This window comes from Coregonus clupeaformis, unplaced genomic scaffold (assembly GCF_020615455.1).
Source record: "Coregonus clupeaformis isolate EN_2021a unplaced genomic scaffold, ASM2061545v1 scaf0928, whole genome shotgun sequence".
NCBI lineage: Eukaryota > Metazoa > Chordata > Actinopteri > Salmoniformes > Salmonidae > Coregonus > Coregonus clupeaformis.
Genome location: NW_025534382.1, coordinates 167,620 through 180,704, shown reverse-complemented (window position 1 = coordinate 180,704; position 13,085 = coordinate 167,620). Strand labels below are relative to the sequence as shown.

General features: G+C 43.4%; 1 long non-coding RNA gene across 1 annotated transcript; it reads right to left on the bottom strand.

Moving 5' to 3' along the window:
* Nucleotides 1-12,489: 12,489 nt before the first annotated feature.
* Nucleotides 12,490-12,872, bottom strand: LOC121555519. Its single transcript, XR_006659213.1, has 2 exons — nt 12,667-12,872; nt 12,490-12,523 (listed from the first exon to the last, which is right to left on the bottom strand). It is a non-coding gene; the product is annotated as an uncharacterized LOC121555519 (long non-coding RNA).
* Nucleotides 12,873-13,085: the final 213 nt, after the last annotated feature.

The window sequence follows — 13,085 nt, the reverse complement described above, 5'->3', positions numbered from 1 at the left end:
TGTAGTTTGCCTATTTTGTCATTGGTGCCATGATTCAACTTCCTTTGTTGTTGAATCACAGCACCATGTTATTGTCTTATTTGCTTTTCTCCTTACATCTGTTTACGTTCTGATACCACTATCTGTTCCCTAATTTTACGGTTACATCAGCTTTACCACAGATAAGCAGAATTTAACCTATTGAAAAATGAAAGTCTGCTTACCTGTTAGTTCGGCTGAAACTGCATCCTGTTCGCTTAGACTCCAATCTGTTATGACCAGTTTCTCTGGTATCTCGTACTTCAGGATGTAAGAGAGTAGTCGACCACTTAGATGGAGAGTTGATTCATTGTTATTTAATTGTTACAGTACTGGATTCAATGACAAGCGGTACAGGCGTAGCCTCTTGTCATCTGAATGACTTCCATAGAAAACCTCTCAGTTTATATAATGCTCTCCGAGCTACTTCCATCCCACAGTTGCCAACCATTATTGAGTGTCACTCATCTCCTACAATAGGATCCCGACATAGTATCGTGTGGCACCCTAGCCAGGCCATTCCATCACGTACTCTTTCTAAGATTAGCAACAGTGGCCCCCTAATCTATCTTGGCACGCTTGACCTTCTGGCCCCCCCATCCGTGACCGACACAACACATGGCTTGTCCTTCTCCTCTCTCTCTACCTACAGCTGATGACTTTAAAGACATTAATAAATGCTGAATCAAAAGACGTTATATCAAACACCTTCCTAATATTGAGTTACCTCCCCACTTTTGTCATAAGAACAGCCTCAATTCGTCGGGGCATGGACTCTACAAAGGTGTTGAAGCGTTCCACAGGGATGCTGGCTCATGTTGACGCCAATTCTTCCCACAGTTGTGTCAAGTTGGCTGGATGTCCTTTGTGTGGTGTACCATGAGCGTGAAAAACCCAGCAGCGTTGCAGTCCTTGACACAAACCGGTGTGCCTGGCACCTACTACCATACCCCGTTCAAAGGCACTTCAATATTTTGTCTTGCCCATTCACAATCCATGTCTCAATTGTCTCCAGGCTTAAACATCCTTCTTTAACCTGTCCCGTCCCCTTCATCTACAAGTGACATCAATAAGGGATCATAGCTTTCACCTGGATTCACCTGCTCAGTCTGTCATGGAAAGAGCAGGTGTCCTTAATGTTTTGTCCATTTAGTGTAAATTGCACAATAATGATCCATTGATGGATTTTTCTTATGTAGTCTATTGTTTTCTCTGTATTGAACCTGCCTGCCACCCACCCGCCTGGGGACTGTGGGTTATGAGACAACCCCCGCAACACTAGCTTGCATGTTCTGCAGCCTTGTAGAGATAGGGAGGGGATGACTGGAGGCAGGTTGGCATTTATTGTCATGAATCTTGCCCTGGAGGCAGCAAAATTCATGACAAAAGTCAACCTGCGACTGGGAGAGGACAATGTGAAATCGATAACGAAATTGTTTTGACAATTAACATGCTTTTTATTATGAAAAGTACAATATATCCATGCACAATTGTACATTTATGGAGCATATGTCCGTATACAATTGTACAATTTGTTTTTCAACATAAAAGACATAAATCAAATTATCAATTTGGTATTTCAACAGTGTTATTGTAAGAGTTTAAATGTTTAAACAGAGGATACATCTAAAACAGTATAAAACAAGTGCAGTATGTTCTGAGTATGTTACCTCAACGTCAACTCATAACGTCCCACTATAACTTCATGGGAGTCTAGTGGAAAGACTGCATGTTGCTTTGGGTGGATTCATCAACATTTGCAGAATATTCCTGTAATGTCAGATGGCATCTTGTCAGACGGCAACAGCCTAGTCGGCTGCAGACACTCATAAGGAGTTCAAGTAGTTTATTTGCCATTTGCAGGTATTAAAAGTAATACATATATTGTAATTCCTTGTTGGAGCTCATATAGGACAGTACATACCAGTGGAGGCTGCTGAGGGGAGGACGTCTCATAATAATGGCTGGAACGGAGACAATGAAATGGCATCAAACACATGGAAACCATGGAAACCATGTATTTGATGTATTTGATACCATTCCACTCAATCCGCTCCAGCCATTACAAGCCTGTCCTCCCCAACTACGGACCCACCAACCTCCTGTGGTACGTACACACAAACAGTAAAATATATCATAAGAACATCAATAAAAAATGCAAAGTGGTAAAAGATCATAAAATATAAAAATGTTCAGTCATGTTCTAAAAGTATGATGAAAACAGTTTAGGTTGCTTGATTTAACAGGCAGATAGAACTGGGATAGAAGCTGTTCTGGAACCTGGGATCCAGAAACTGCCTAGCAACCACTGGTCCTCACTAGACTGGTGCCCTGCATGACTATTTTTTCATTGGAGTTTATCAGGTTGTGAAGTGATGACTGTGTTTGTTGGACACTTAGTGCTGGAATGAGGTGTCTGTTTGTTCCCAATTCTATCAGAAATGATGGTCCTCATTTGAAGGTCCTGTGTCAAGGTCCTCACTATTATAGGAAGATGTGTGAGTGTGTGTCCAGTGTGTGTGTGTGTCCAGTGTGTGTGTGTGTGTCCAGTGTGTCCAATATGTGTGTGTGTGTGTGTGTGTGTCTCCTTTGTGTGTGTGTGTGTGTGTGTCCAGTGTGTGTGTGTGTGTGTGTGTGTGTGTCCAGTGTGTGTGTGTCCAGTGTTTGTGTGTCCAGCATGTGTGTGTGTCCAGTGTCTGTGTGTGTGTGTCCAGTGTGTGTCTGTGTGTGTGTCCAGTGTGTGTGTGTCCAGTGTGTGTGTGTGTCCAGTGTGTGTGTGTGTCCAGTGTGTGTGTTCAGTGTGTGTGTGTGTCAGTGTGTGTCAGTGTGTGTGTCCAGTGTGTGTGTGTCCAGTGTGTGTGTGTGTGTGTCCAGTGTGTCCAATATGTGTGTGTGTGTTGTTCCAGTGTGTGTGTCTCCTTTGTGTGTGTGTGTGTGTGTCCACTGTGTGTGTGTGTGTGTGTGTGTGTGTGTCCAGTGGTTGTGTGTCCAGCATTTGTGTGTGTCCGGTGTGTGTGTCCAGTGTGTGTGTCCAGTGTGTGTGTGTGTCTGGTGTGTGTGTGTGTCCGGTGTGTGTCCAGTGTGTGTGTGTGTGTGTCCAGTGTGTGTGTGTGTGTACCCAGTGTGTGTGTGTCCAGTGTTTGTGTGTCCAGCAAGTGTGTTTGTCCAGTGTGTGTGTGTGTGTGTGTGTGTGCCCAGTGTCTGTGTGTGTGGGTGTGTGTGTGTACCCAGTGTGTGTGTCCAGTGTGTGTCCGGTGTGTGTGTGTGTCCGGTGTGTGTGTGTGTCCGGTGTGTGTGTGTGTCCGGGTGTGTGTGTGTCCAGTGTGTGTGTGTCCAGTGTGTGTGTCTCCATTGTGTGTGTGTGAGTGTGTCCAGTGTGTGTGTGTGTGTGTCCAGTGTGAGTGTGTGTCCGGTGTGTGTGTGTGTGTCCGGGTGTGTGTGTGTCCAGTGTGTGTGTGTCCAGTGTGTGTGTCTCCATTGTGTGTGTGTGTGTGAGTGTGTCCAGTGTGTGTGTGTGTGTCCAGTGTGTGTCCAGTGTGTGTGTTCAGTGTGTGTGTGTGTACAGTGTCCAGTGTGTGTGTGTCCAGTGTGTGTGTGTGTCCAGTGTGTGTCCAGTGTGTGTGTTCAGTGTGTGTGTGTGTGTACAGTGTCCAGTGTGTGTGTGTCCAGTGTGTGTGTGTGTGTCCAGTGTGAGTCTGTCCAGTGTGTGTGTGGCCAGTGTGTGTGTGTTTGTCCAGTGTGTGTGTGTGTGTGTATGTGTGTTTGTGTGTGTCCAGTGTGTGTGTCCAGTGTGTGTGTGTGTACAGTGTGTGTGTGTGTACAGTGTGTGTGTGTGTATGTGTCTAGTGTGTGTGTGTGTGTGTGTGTGTGTGTCCAGTGTGTGTGTGTGTCCAGTTTGAGTGTGTCCAGTGTGTGTGTGTGTCCAGTGTGTGTGTGTCCAGTGTGTGTTTGTCCAGTGTGTGTGTGTGTGTGTGTTTGTGTGTGTGTGTCCAGTGTGTTTGTGTGTGTCCAGTGTGTGTGTGTGTGTGTGTCCTGTGTGTGTGTGTGTGTCTAGTGTGTGTCCAGTGTGTTTGTGTCCAGTGTGTGTGTTCAGTGTGTGTGTGTGTGTCCAGTGTGTGTGTGTGTGTGTGTGTGTGTCAGTGTGTGTGTGTGTGTGTGTCAGTGTGTGTGTGTGTGTGTGTCAGTGTGTGTGTGTGTGTGTCCAGTGTGTGTGTGTGTGTGTGTGTGTGTGTTTGTGTGTGTGCCCAGTGTGTGTGTCCAGTGTGTATCAGTGTTACCATGGTAATTATTTACAGGGACACTGAGGAGTCAACATCCCAAACCCTAAACCCTGGATAGAGGGGCTCAGTGAATGTGGAGTGGAATGTGTTCAGGTGGGTCAGTGTGTCAGAGGAGACTCTGTAGAAGGACAGAGTGCCGGCTGGCCAGTCCAGATACACTCCTAACGGTAACGGTTGTCAGAGCAGAACAGACTCCAGGACTTGTCATTGTATCCAATCATACAGTCATCACCCCCTCCTCTCCTGCTGATTCCTTTATATGTCACTCCTATAACAGCCCCTCCCCCACTCCACTCTACCTCCCAGTAACAGCGCCCAGTCAGACCCTCTCTACACAGCACCTGTCTATAGACCTCAAATCTCTGGGTGATCAGGATACGGCTGCTTCTCTCTCCTCCATGTCACCTTTCTGTTCTCCCTCAGACAGAGAGAGCAAGTCTGTTTACTGTGTTTAGGTCCAGTGTGAGATCACAGACATCTGATGGATGAAACCAAACACAATATGTAGAAATCATCATCATCCTGAAACACACACACCTGAACATACACACACACACATCCTGAACACACACACACACACACACACACACACACACACCACACCCTGAACACCACACACACACACACACACACACTGGACACACACACATCCTGAACACACACACACACACACACTGAACACACACACTGGACACACACACACATCCTGAACACACACACACACACACTGGACACACACACACACACACCCTGAACACACACTGAACACACACACTGGACACACACACACATCCTGAACACACACACACACACACCCTGAACACACACAAACACACACTGGACACACACACATCCTGAACATACACACACACACACACACACACACACACACATCCTGAACGCACACACACACACACTGGACACACACACACATCCTGAACACACACACACACACAAAAACACTGAACACACACACATACACACACCCTGAACACACACACACACTGGACACACACACACACATCCTGAACAAACACACACCCTGAACACACACACCCTGAACACACACACACCTGTATGCATGCAAGCATGAAAACACACACACTCTGAACACACACATACACATTTCTAATGTAACAGGAACACGCCACACACACACACACACACACACACACAGACACACATTGTCAAAGCAACTCTTAGTAAACTTTGGTGTCCCTGATTTGTGCTTCTGTAGAACTACAGCTGATATTTAATATGACCAAGTAAGTAATGATGGTGGTCTTTGACTTTGACTTCACTTGAATTAAGACTTATTCTTAGTCATATTCTTCACAGCAGTCAACACTCACATTTTCTAAGTCCAGGTTTCATTGTGTTCTCTCCACCATGTTCCACACTGTAGCGGTAAGCAGAAGAACAGACAGTAATTGAGGGATACACCTGAACTCACACACACACACACTGGACACACACACACACACACTCTCAGCATATAACTTTGTCCAAGTGTGTGTGTGTGTCCAGTGAGTGTTTGTGTGTGTGTGTGTCCAGTGTGTGTGTGTGTCCAGTGAGTGTGTGTGTGTGTGTTTGTGTCCAGTTTGTGTGTGTGTGTGTGTGTGGGTCCAGTGTGTATGTGTGAATGTGTATGTGTCTAGTGTGTGTGTGTCCAGTGTGTGTGTGTGTGTCCAGTGTGTGTGTTTGTCCATTGTGTGTGTGTGTGTGTCCAGTGTGTGTGTCCAGTGTGTGTCCAGTGTGTGTGTGTGTGTGTGTGTCGTGTGTGTGTCCAGTGTGTGTGTGTGTCCAGTGTGTGTGTGTGTGTGTGTCCAGTGTGTGTGTGTGTGTGTGTCTGTTTGTCCAGTGTGTGTCAGTGTGTGTGTGTGTGTCCAGTGTGAGTGTGTGTGTGTGTGTGTGTGTGTGTCTAGTGTGTGTGTGTGTCCAACGTGTGTGTGTGTGTGTCCAGTGTGTGTGTGTGTTCAGTGCGTGTGTGTGTGTGTGTGTGTGTGTGTGTATGTGTCCAGTGTGTGTGTGTTTGTGTGTGTGTGTGTGTATGTGTCCAGTGTGTTTGTGTGTGTGTGTGTGTGTGTGTGTGTGTGTGTCTGTCCAGTGTGTGTTTTGTACTGATACACGTGCACACACACACACACTGGACACACACACACTGAACCACACACATACACACGCCTGGGACACACACACACACACGCACACACACACACACACACACTGGACCCACACACACTCACAATGGACACACACAAACACTGGACACACACACACACTAGACACACACACACACACACACACTGGACACACACACACACTGGACAAACAAACACACACACACAAACACACACACTGGACCCACACACACAGGACACACACACACAGGACACACACACACACAGGACACACACACACACAGGACACACAGTCTTTATATAACTTAGTCCAAGTGGTGGTCAGAATGTTTGTCTTAACTAGCCTAATAAGAACATTGACATAAACCCTCTACATACTTGAGTTTCTCCAGTCTGCAGTGTGGATCCTCCAGTCCAGCAGAGAGCAGTCTGACTCCTGAGTCTCCTGGGTGATTGTAGCTCAGGTCCAGCTCTCTCAGGTGTGAGGGGTTTGACTTCAGAGCTGAGACCAGAGAAGCACAGCCTTCCTCTGTGACTAGACAGCCTGACAGCCTGCAAAGAGTCAAATCATATTAAAACCACACTGCTATTCTTTGGTGGTGAAAATAGTGACAGTATATTTTTTTCAACATATTCAGATATATCAGTGTCCTGAAACCTGTCATATCTTTCATAAATGAATTCATTATTAGAAATGACAAATTATCAAAGCATTGCTTGTAGAGAGAAAAATATAAAAGTACAAATATTTGAGTAGACTGACCAGACCAGTTTAAAAAGCAGTATCAGTCAAAAGACAGACAGTGAGGTATCAGATTTAGATTGTATTGAGTATACAGTCCACACCATATCTATTTTGACAGTGAAGCTGACATTTTAAATGTGGCTCTATACTCCAACATTTTGGATTTGAGATCAAATGTTTCATATGAGTTGACAGTATATAATGTCACCTTTTATTTGAGGATATTTTAATACATATCTGTTTCACCATTTAGAAATGAAAGCACTTCATGTATCTATTTCTCCCATTTTTATATGTCGTAATAATTTGGACATATTCACTTATATTGTATTAAAGTAGTCATACGTTTAGTATTTGGTATCATATTCCTTACCTGCAGTGACTACATCAAGCTTGTGATTCTACAAACTTGTTGAATGCATTTGCAGTTTGTTTTGGTTGTGTTTTGGGTTATGTTTTGCCCGATAGTAACTGAATGGTGGATGATGACTGGAGTAATTTTCTGTCTAAGTGAGTAGATAACATGTTTCTAAACACTACTGAATTAATCCTGATGATGACATGATTAAGAAAAATCATGAATGAATCATGAATAATAATGAGTGAGAAAGTTACAGAGGCTACAACAAAACATACTAACCTCTCACCATTACCAATAACAGAGGGGGTATGATCCTTGTTCCTCTGTAACTTTCTCATTCATCATCATTCATGATTCATTCATGATTATTCATAATCATGGTAGCATCCACATGAATGTAGAAGTGTTCAGAAACATCTTCTATTCTTACTGACAATACAAGTGAAGTGACTCCAAAATGACAGGACATTATTCACCATTCAGTTTCTATTGGGAAAAACATAATCCAAAACACAACCAAGACAAACTGCAAATGCATTCAACAAGTTTGTAGAATCACAAGCTTGATGTAATCACTGCAGGTAAGGAATATGGGACAAAATACTAAACTTTGGACTAAATTAATTTGTCCAAATAATTACGACTTCTTCAAATGGGAGAACTAGACACATAAAGTGCTTTCATTTCTAAACAGTAAAACAGATATGTATGAAAAACCTCAAATAAAAGGAGACATTATGTACTGTTGCCTAATATGAAACATTATATCTCAAATCCAAAATGATGGAGCATAGCACCAAATGTAAAACTGTAAGCTTCACTGTCCAAACACATATGGTGTGGACTATGTGTGCCTGGTAAACACATGTGGATCTGGTGAACAGTTATCACTTGTTGACCAACTACAGGAATACTGACCTCAGAGTCTCCAGTTTACAGTGGGGATTCCCCAGTCCAGCAGAGAGCAGCTTCACTCCTGAATCCTTCAGGTCATTGTTACTCAGATCCAGCTCTCTCAGGTGTGAGGGGTTTGACTTCAGAGCTGAGACCAGAGAAGCACAGCCTTCCTCTGTGACTAGACAGCGTGACAGCCTGCAAAGAGTCAAATCATATTAAAATCACACTGCTATTCTTTGGCGGTAAAAATAGTGGCAGTATATTTTTTCAACATATTCAGATATATCAGTGTCCTGAAACCTGCCATATCTATTCATAAATTAATGTATCATTATTAGAAATTATCAGATTATTGATTCTAGATAGAAACATGTACAGTACAAATATTTGAGTAGACTGACCAGAGCAGTTTAAAAAGCAGTATCAGTCAAAAGACAGACAGTGAGGTATCAGATTTAGATTGTATTTGTCACGAGGGTCTATGTCGTCCAAGTATGACCAAGGCGCAGCGTGTCCAAGAAACATGACTTTAATAAATAACGTAGCGAACTACAAACAAAAAGACGACTCGTGAAGTCCACAGTACAACGACTGAACACGGAACAAAAACCCACAACTCCCACAAGAAAACATACAGATTAAATATGGCTCCCAATCAGAGATAACGAGCCGACAGCTGACACTCGTTACCTCCGATTGGGAGTCATAGACCAAACCTAGAAATGAACCCAACAGAAAAGCAAACCTAGAAATACACACAACAGAACTACCAACATAGAAATACACCCAAATACCCAACAAAACAAAATACACCCTGGCTCAAATATCAAAGTCCATGGAGCCAGAGTGTCACAGTATTGAGTATCCAGTCCACACCATATCTATTTTGACAGAGAAGCTAACATTTTAAATGAAAGCACTTTATGTATCTATTCCCCCCATTTGAAGAAGTCAAAAGTATTCTGAACAATTCACTTCAAGTGTATTAATGTAGTCAAAGGTTTAGTATTTGGTCCCAAACTCGTTGGTTGCATTTGCAGTTTGTTTTGGTTGTGTTTTGGGTTATGTTTTACCCGATAGTAACTGAATGGTGGATGATGACTGGAGTAATTTTCTGTCTAAGTGAGTAGATAACATGTTTCGAAACAATTAATCCTGATAATGCCATGATTAATAAAACTCATGAATGTATCATGAACAATAATGAGTGAGAAAGTTACAGAGGCTACAACAAAACATGCTATCCTCTCACCATTACCAATAACAGAGGGGGAATGATCCTTGATCCTCTGTAACTTTCTCATTCATCATTTTTCACGATTCATTCATGATAATTCATAATCATAGTAGCATCCACATGAATGTAGAAGTGTTCAGAAACATCTTCATTCTTACTGACAACACAAGCTTGATGTAATCACTGCAGGCAAAGAATATTCCAAAGACCAAACACTAAAACACTAATCATTGGACTAAATTAATGTGTCTAAATACTTATGACTTTTTCAAATGGGAGAACTACATACATTAAGTGCTTTCATTTCTAAACAGTAAAACAGGTATGTATGAATACCCTCAAATAAAATATGACATTCTGTACTGTTGCCTAATATGAAACAATTTCAAATCCAAAATGATGGAGCATAGCGCCAAATTTAAAACTGTAAACTTCACTGTCCAAACACATATGGTGTGGACTATGTGTGCCTGGTAAACACATGTTGATCTGGTGAACAGTTATCACTTGTTGACCAACTACAGGAATACTGACCTCAGAGTCTCCAGTTTACAGTGGAGATTCCCCAGTCCAGCAGAGAGCAGCTTCACTCCTGAATCCTTCATGGCAGTGTAACTCAGGTCCAGCTCTCTCAGGTGTGAGGGGTTTGAACTGAGAGCTGAGGCCAACAGTTCACAGGATGTGTCTGTGAGTTTACAGCCAGTGAGTCTGTCAACAGAGTAAATACCATGAGGGACAGGTTGTATTAAAAATGTTACATTTAGCTTTCCCGCTTTACACTGTACCCCTGCACTAATAATGTGAACACTGTGTATAGATGTCTCAATGCTACAACTTTTCTGATCCGTTTGTATTACAGTTTGTTTAAGACTTTTCAGCTGATAGAAAGTTTAGTCAGCCAATGAAAATATTGTTGTTCTTACATACAGTAAAGTTTGGTCTGAGGGATAGTCACATGAGTACTTACAGAGCCAGTCACAATAAAAATGCTGCTGTAACTACAATGTATTTTGGTGTGGGATATTTCCATGAATACTTACAGAGCTTTCCTGCAGCCTCTCACAGCTGGGAGCAGTCTCCTACGACCCTCCTCTGATGTCTTGTATACCTTCAGGTCAAACACATCCAGAACCTCCTCTGATATCTGTAGCATGTAGGCCAGTGCTGAACACTGAGAAAGTGCTTGAGGTTTTTGGATCTTTTCTCTGACCTCAAGTACGCTTGGATTTCCTCCCTGTACTGAATGGTCTTTCATCTCTATCAGACAGTGGAAGAGATTGATGCACCTCTCAGGGGAGATGTTCTTCCTCTGCATCACCTTAAGGGATTGGATTGTTTTCTGGACGCTGTCTGGACTGCTTTTTGTCTGTGTCACCAGACCTCGTAGGAGTTTCTGATTGGACTCCAGTGACATGCCATGAAGGAAGCGGACAAAGAGGTCCAGGTGTCCGTTCTTGCTCTCCAAGGCTTTATCCACGGTACTCTTCAGCAGCTCATGCAAGGTTAGCTTTTCAGATGCAGCTATAGATTTCTCTTGAGGAAGGGCTTCAGTGCATCCATGTTCTTGGTTGTGTAACAATGGTACATGTAGACAGCTGAGAGAAACTCCTGAATGCTCAGATGAACAAACAGTACACCACTCTCTGAAATAACACAGACTCTTCTTTAAAGATTTGTGCCCTGCACACTCCTGAGTACACTGAGGCTTCTTTGACATCAATGCCACCACTCTTTCAGGTCTTCTTCATAGAACATGAGATTACCCTTCTCCAGATTTTCAAACGCCAGCTTCCCAGCTTCAGAATAATTTCCTTATCTGACTCCATAAGCTCCTGTTGATCCATCTCATCTCTTCCATGATATTTCTGGTTCTTCAGGCTGGTCTGAATGGAGCAGGAAGTGTATTGACATCTCAGTCAGAGTCGTGGGCATCTCTCTCCCTCTTGTCTATTACTCAACATGTGTTCAAGGACTGTTGCAGAAATCCAACAGAAGACTGGCATGTGGCACATGATGTGAGGCTCCTTGATGTCTTTATGTGTGAGATGATTCTGCTGCCATGTCCTCATCACTGAATCTCTTCTGAAATACTCCCCTCCTTCTGTGGGTCATTGAACCCTCGTACCTCTGTCACCTGGTCAACACATTTAGGGGGGATCTGATTGGTTGCTGCTGGTCGGGGAGGTTATCCATAGGAGAGCAGAGGGAAGCAGATTCCCTTGATGAGGTTTGTCAGCAGAACATCGACAGACGATGTCTGGGTGACATCAGACACCTTTTCATTGTGCTGGAAATCCAATGGAAGTCTGCTTTCATCCAAACCATCAAAGATGAACATAGCTTTACAGGCAGTGAGTTTCTTTGCATTGCCTATGTCTAGTTCTGTGTGGAAATCATTTAAAAGTCTGAGAAGACTGTACTGGAGATCTTTAATCAAGTTCAGCTCCCGGAAAGGAAGCACAAATATGATATCCACATCTTGGTTCGCCTTCTCTTCAGCCCAGTCTAGGATGAACTTCTGCAGAGACTGTTTTTCCGATTCTAGCGTGCCCTTCTGTCCAGCACAGTTCTGATGCTTCTCTCTTGGCCTGGTAAGGGTTTAAAGATGTCATTGCAGTGGATTGCTGTGTCATGTGAGGTTGGTGTCCTGGATGCTGTCTCTAGCTGCCACACTTCATGTTCATTGTTAACCCCTTCACTCTCTCCTTCTGTGATGTAGAGCTCTGTGTAATCCTGCTGAGGGGAGTTTGGTTCCTGCTATTTCCATACCTTCTATCACACATTCATACCTCCTTTTCAGACTGGCTATATGGTTTACTATAGCTCTCTGCAGGCTGTCATCCACTACAAGGGAAGAGGAAAAATGATGTATCAAACATTCATTGACAGGATGAAAAGTGGGCCTTCCACAACTACAGTAACTTCTATTATCTCATAATATTGTAGTTAATTACTGTAAATCATATTAAGGTATTGACTTGGCCCACGTGTGCAAGTGGTCTTCCTGTTTTCAGAGCCTCTTGTTTTATTGGGTTGACTCAGCTGCTGTAGTACAGGCCGTGTTCTGGATCTCTTTCTACACTGAGGACAGTCATAGTCTCCTGAAGGAGCAGGTTTCTCCCAGTATCTGGTGATGCACTGTCTGCAGAACCTGTGTCCACAGGTGATAGAGACTGGATCCCTCAGCACCTGCTGACACACTGCACACCTGGACTGATCCTTTAACAGAGTAGACCTTCCACTATAGAGATACAGGAGAGAGAGATTGTAGATGTTAATACTGATCCTTTAACAGAGTAGACCTTCCACTACAGAGATAAAGGAGAGAGAGATTGTAGATGTTAATACTGATCCTCTAACAGAGTAGACCTTCCACTACAGAGAGTAAAGGAGAGAGAGAGAGTGT